A 7,122-nucleotide genomic window follows, 5' to 3' on the forward strand; every position below is an offset into this window, starting at 1 on the left:
TGCTACGTTTCCTACTGAGAAACAATGTATCGATGTAAGGTGTTGCGGGGCTAATGGTACAGTATTTTATTAATCTTATGGGAATTAGAGTCATTTCTAGTGTAAAATTTGAACATGTTAAAGAGTTTTTACATAGTAAAATTCAGAGGAGTAGATTTTAATAACTACACAATTCCTATCAGAAAATAGGGGACAAAAATTCTAGTATTATATCATTAAACCAACTGCTTTGTTCCCCTTATAAATAAAAACTATTCACTGGTTCCATAACAGTAGAAATTTTGTATAACTATAAGTAAAACCTGGTTTTTATATTAATAGCTGATTCTAAGGTAACAATCTTGAGATTATACTTGATAAGTAAAATGTTTAAAACCTGTATTTGCCCCTCATGTTTTAAAACGATTTTATTGGAACTCCGCCTTTCTTTCGTCCAGGCAGTTGTTACTCAGAATAAAAATATTGTAATCTTAATGTAAAAAATAGAAAATATATTAGCTTTATTAAGTAGGATTCATTTTTTTAACGAATAACGAATATGTGTTTTTGAGTGGGAATGAATACAGAACGGGGTATTATTAGATTTTTGTTAACCAAAATTAAATGAAGGTATTATATATATAGGTAAGTGTGGTGAGTTGAGTGGGCTTTCCACTAGATATAACATATGGCATATTGACACAGTCAACATACCAATTTTATTAAAGAAATTTATACAAATTATGAGGTTCGTGAGGTAAGGCTTATGCTTAGTTTTTTACAGCTACTTTACTAAAAAAAGAAGGACAATCTGTGTTTAAAATCAATGGGTGGTTCTTTAAGTGAAATGGGTCTAGTCAAGCACTGAGGTCCTTTTCCGGGGATCAGTATTGGGTAGCAGCATTGTTTCTTATATATGGTTCAAATGACCCTTTATAATGCTTCATATAAATTGGCGAAAATCACCATATTTGCGGGTGGCACTTGACCTCTTGCTATTGACAAATGAGACGTTGGAAGAATTAACAAAGAAATTTTTTTAATTGATCCTTGAAACTTTAAAATGGTGGTTTTTCAAAAAGAACATTGGTTGCTTAAGGCACTCAAAAAAACTAACTGCATTAATATTAGTGTGAGGGGGGTCCCTTTAAGAATTGTAAATAGTACAAATTATATATGAATGTCTAGATTGTTTAAATACAATGTAAATAAATTTTATTGTAAAATGTTCGGGAAGGAAAAATTACAGAGGCAACCAAAGAAATAAAAATATTTTGGGGTGTAATTCTAGATAGTGGAAGATAAGCTGGAAAAAACACATATAAATCAAATAAAATCAAAACCTCATTAAAAGGAAATAAGGACCCCTTTTTTTACTACTTGCGGGGACGTAATGCCCCAATGCAGACTCTGCGTTGTTTCATATTTTGCCTTAGTAAAGCAGTTGATTAGAAATATGCTTATAATTTTTCATTGGAAGTGGGAACGCATAGATCCAACAATAAAACCATACCTGTGGAGAACTTTTATAAAAAATGGGTATGTTAAATTAATTCTAGAGAAAAAGATTAAGTGAACCATCTTCCATCCATGTTTTTGTGTTGTCAATGAAACATTTTGTAGTTACAGTTTGTATTTATATATTGATACATTTTAAAAGCATTTGGTTTTAACTAGTGTAAATTTACCAACAATATGTTAACTTTTTAACACAACGGTCTTAGAAATGGTTGCAATTTTATAGTTCCTAAACCTAAAGTAACTTTTTATACAAAAAACTGTTAACTATATAGCACCAAAACTTTATAATAAGTTGCCGCAAAATATAAAAAAAACATTAAATAAATTCCTTATAAGTGTTAAAACTGGGCTTTTAAGTATGGACAGAAGAAGTGTGGAGTATCTTTGAACTATTATTTAATAACGAACTAATTTTTCTCTTATAAAATATGTTAATTATGGTATGTATATATGGTAATGTATTAAGTTTGTTTAAAAATAAGCGTGCTTTAAATGTATAAAAAGAAAATATTTAGGTTGGCAGTTTGTAACAATATTTAAAATATGTATTTTCTTTAAAATAAGTGTATTTTTATTTATTTTTTAAATATTCACGAAGGTTAAGTTTAAGTTTCATTAATTCTGTTTGGTATTCCATAAAAATAACTGTAAACACATAAATGAATTCTTTATGGTTTCTTTATTCTTAGTGGTTTCGTTCCTATCTTTCTGGTCGCTCTCAGTTTGTTGAGATCACCAACAAAGGGGGTAGGGGTAGGTCTGCTCTCTTACCGGTCAAGGTTGGTGTGCCGCAAGGCTCAATTCTTGGCCCTCTTTTATTTAATATATACGTGAATGACCTTAACTCATCTGTGAGGGGCCACTTGGTGCAATATGCGGACGACACCAGTGTACTTATTCAAGCTGACACAGCTCAATCTCTTTCCACCCGAGCTGGCTTTTTTCACTCAAGAGTCTTAGTTCTTGGTTTTCTGCTAACTATTTATTTCTCAATCCTGAAAAAACCTCAATAGTTCACATTTAGACCCCACAAGAATGAGAGTGCGTTAGTTACTCCTCCTTGACAATATACATTATCGAGCATTCTTCAACGGTCTGCTTCCTGGACTCCACATTGATTCCAGATTTGATTGGTCAAATCACATCAGTCATGTCTGTCAAAGACTTGGTGCCAGCAGTTACTCTTTAAGGTACCTAACAAGTTTTCTGTCTAGAGATACCGTTAGGCTAGTGTACTTTGGTTACTTTGTGCCCATTTTAACATATGGATTGATTTTCTGGGGGACGGCTTCAGGTGGGTTGATCGGTAGGGTTTTTAAACTGCAGAAGAGGGCTGTTCGACTGATGTGTGGTCTGGGTCATCGTGAGAGCTGTCGGGAGGTTTTCCCTAGGGAAAGCCTAATGACATTGCCATCACTTTATATATATTCGGTTGCCACATTTACATTTAAGAACCTTCAATCCTTCCCATGCATTTAACCACGTGTATTCTACAAGAAACAGAGATGCTCTAATCATTCCGCAACACCATAATAACACATTTAAAAAATCAATGTCATATATGGGCCCTAAAATCTTTAATGCTTTGCCTTCTAGTATCACAGCGTGCGAGACTGAGACGTCTTTTAAAAACAACTTTAAAAAATACCTAATAAGACAAGCATTCTACTCCATTAACGAACTGGTGAGCGGTGCTCCAGCCTAGTGGACGATATAGATAAGATAGTTAGTAGTTTAAGTTGTAATATTTTATGTTTTAAACTGTTTTTAACTGTTATGTAAATGTGTGATGTTGTATTCTTCTGTTTAGTATTAATCGGTTTTATAATCTCTGACCATGTTCCATGCATGTCTCATGTCAATGAACAATAAAGAAATTTGATTTTTTGATTTGATTTGACTTTATGTAAATTATGAAATTATCTGATGGAATCCAAAATTAGGTTTTCCCTTTGAGACCCTTATTTTACTATTTAAACTATATACTTGATTTGTCCATAGGAGTGTTAATTTATGTTAGTATAGATTTGAAATACTTATATAATTTTGTTTTGGTACAAGTATTTGTATATTTTTTTAGGAAATAAATAATTTATTTAGTTAAACCCTGCAACTGCCAAATATGGATCTGCCAGTTCCCCCAGCTGTGGCACTAAGGCTAGACGCGCACTACACCGACCACGACCACGACCAGTCGTATGCGGCTAGTTTTATGAAAGTAAGTGGAACCGCGCGCACTAGCCAACTTGGCGACGCAGCGGTCGGACTACCGACCAGAGTCTCGGTAGTTTGGTCGGAACCCGACCACGACAACCGACTGCAGCCAAAAATAGCATAGGTTATAATGGCTCGTCTCGCACTACCACCGTCAACAGCCCCAACCCGACCAGTACTTAGTGGCCGAGCAAACAGTGTAAACCTGTCTTTGCGTGTGGTTTTTTCTTGCATAATGTCACAGTTGAATTTCAATACTGAGGGTTTTATTATGGCCGTTAAAGGGAGGCCCTCTTTATGGGATCTGTCCTCAGAAGATTATTCCAACAGAGATATTAAGAAGGCAGCGTGGGAAGAAATTACAACTGATGTTTGGTGGAAGTGAATGCACTACGCCGAAGAAGAAGACTGATTTATGTAAGTATAAGACATTTATTTGTACTTTTTTGTAGTTGTTGTAAAATATGGAGATCTATTTGTACTTATCCGTGGGGCTTGGGGCATTTCCGCTGACATTCTGAGCTTCCCTATAATTATAATTATACAATTGGTTCAATCACACATAGCAAATTTAGAGTATTGCCACGTAGTAAGGGGTTTAATATTAGTTTTAAATATCGGCTAATTTATTTATAATTTTATTTTATTTATCTATTTATTCATTTATAATTCATCGGAAAAACGCCAATGCCAAGGCCAAGAAACAATGTTTAGGATTTTTTTTGGACAAAAATGTATATTAGTAATATATAGGTAGGTATATGATGCATAATAAGTAGAGAGGTTTTCAAGACTTAAAAAGACCTTTAATACACATCTTTTCTACGAAGTGCATTACAAGTAGTCATATTTGCCATGGCAACCTTCATTCACAAAGTAATCGGCAAAATACTTTTCTCACATTTGATGCGTAGTTTCGTCTGCGCAGTGGAGGTGCTCTCCTGGTCATCGACAGTAGGAAAGTTTGAACAAAGTGTCTTGAAACTGAACACCATCTCTATCTCTCACATAGTTGTGGAGAATACAACAAGCTTTAACAATGTCGATCGCAAAAGTCCAGATCAACATTAAGAGGTCTGTGGAAAATTCTCCACTTCACTAAAATCCCAAAGGTCCATTCCACAAAACGTCTTCCTTTGCAGTGACGATAGTTAAAAGTCCTCTTTCGAATGTCAAGGGAAGTTCCAACCAAAGGACACATATAATCCTACGTGATAGTGCGAAGGCGTCATCTACCAGAAAGACAAAGGGCAGGGAAGTTGGATTCTCTTCAGATATTGCTCTATCTTCCGGAAGGTCAATTGTATCAGACTCAACTCTTTTGTGGAAAACTGTTTGTTGGAATACAGTTGAGTCATTGCATTTTCCGTATGAACCTATATCCACAAAAATGAATTTGTAGTTAGCGTCTGTAACAGCCATCAGAACCAAGGAGAAGTACTTCTTATAGTTGAAATTTAAAGAACCACTGTGTGCTGGTTTAATAATCCTTATTGTGCTTACCGCTTACGGCTCCTAGGCAATTAGGGAAAATTTGCTCTGGAGTCAAACTCTTGCGCAATTCTTAACCAATCGTCCTTAGAAGGCTCGGGCATACACTCTTCTCTCAAAACATTCCAGATGACAACGCAAACATCTCGAACTATTTCTCGTATTGTTGTAACCCCAAGATGGGAACAATGGTGCAGATCAACAAATGAGTTCCCCGATGCCAGATACCAGTTACAAAATCGTGTTATTAGAATCGGCGATTTTAACAGCAAAAAAGTTAGGTTAGGTTAGGATAGGTTAGGTTTAGGATAGCTTAGGATATGGTAGGTTACGTTAGGATAGGTATGGTTAGGTTAGGGTAAGGTTAGGCTAGGTTAAGTTAGGTTAGGTTAGTTGATATTCTACAAATATTCCCTGACCATTTATACAAAAACACACACATTATGATCCTATAAAAAATATGACACACACACACACACACACACACACAAACATACAGGTGAATTTTGAATGAATAACCCCCCAACTTTTTTCTACATTCCTACATTTCTTAAGAAAACAGTCCATTTCATATCTTAAAGAATTTAGAAAATGTTATGGGGGAAACTCATTTAAAACTTACCCTGTATGTACTGTTGAACTGAAGTAGTAATTTTATTAACAATAAAAACATGTTGTTTTTCAGGTGCCAAACTTACAAAAGAAATGGCGCCACCTCAAGGACTCCTTTTGCCGGGAAAAGAGGAGAATCAGTGAGGCTAAAAGTGGAGCAGCGGCGGACCGAAAAACCCCGTATGTTATATTAATAATATACTATCTTTTTTTGAACAAGGGTACTCCACCCGTAATGACTCAGTCGAGCATAGATCGACAAGATCCTGATGATCTTCAAGAGCCTACAGAAAAACATAGATTCGGCAACTGAACCATACCAGTCTAGAGTAGTATCAAAGAAAAGGAAGCCAGTAGATGAGGTTGGGAAACAGTTGATAAACGTGTTGAAAAGTAGTTCCGAAGAACAAAAACAGTTTGAGAAAGAAGTTCTTGATGACGAAGACAAGCTTTTCATGATGTCTCTTGTCAATGATTACAAAAAAAATTCCACAGAAAATGAAACTCTCGGCAAAACGTCAAATTTTGAACGTTATTAAGCAACATCAACATGACTTTTCTCACAATCTCTGTCCTCAAACATTTGGCTTTGGGCACTCGTCTGGACAAAACCCATAGCTACATGTAATGACTGGGAACAGTGGTCCTCGTTTTTGAACAACACCCTCTTTCTGGTGGAACTGGTGTCAACACAGGCTACGAACAACAGGCTGGAGTGCGCACCTCTACGCATATTTTCTCGGTTGGCAGTTTCTCGGAGTACTCTGAAGACCAATGTTCGCCACTTATTTCATGTTTTCAGGACAATGTTAAATAGAGCTATGAACAAACTATGTTAACTATAACTACGTTATTTGTTTTTTATAACTTTACAACTTGATTACTAAATATCATCACTTTATGTGTTTGCAGTTTACACAATCCATTGCATAGCAAGATTTTACATTTCATTACATCAAAACATTTTTATATATTTTTTGCATTACAATGTCTAAGACTCTTTTTCAATAAAATATCTAAGATTTTTTTTCGATAAACTTACCTTATTGTAACAAGTAGTTTTTTCTTCAATTCCTGTACACTGTCTCATTAAAGTGTCTTCTCCCGTGATGTTACTTGCGACTTTTCCATGCTACTTCATCAAAGCTTTTAACCGACATTGTTGTGTAATTGAAAAACCGTTCTTTCATACTGACGTAATTCTCCATAAAATGTTGCAAAACTGCCCTCTCGTTGACCCTGACAGCCAACATCGGATGCACCCAGTACAGCTTTCTCTTTCGCCTAACGTACCTACGGTATAAA

This window comes from Homalodisca vitripennis, unplaced genomic scaffold (genome assembly GCF_021130785.1).
Source record: "Homalodisca vitripennis isolate AUS2020 unplaced genomic scaffold, UT_GWSS_2.1 ScUCBcl_5994;HRSCAF=12997, whole genome shotgun sequence".
Taxonomy (NCBI): Eukaryota; Metazoa; Arthropoda; class Insecta; order Hemiptera; family Cicadellidae; genus Homalodisca; species Homalodisca vitripennis.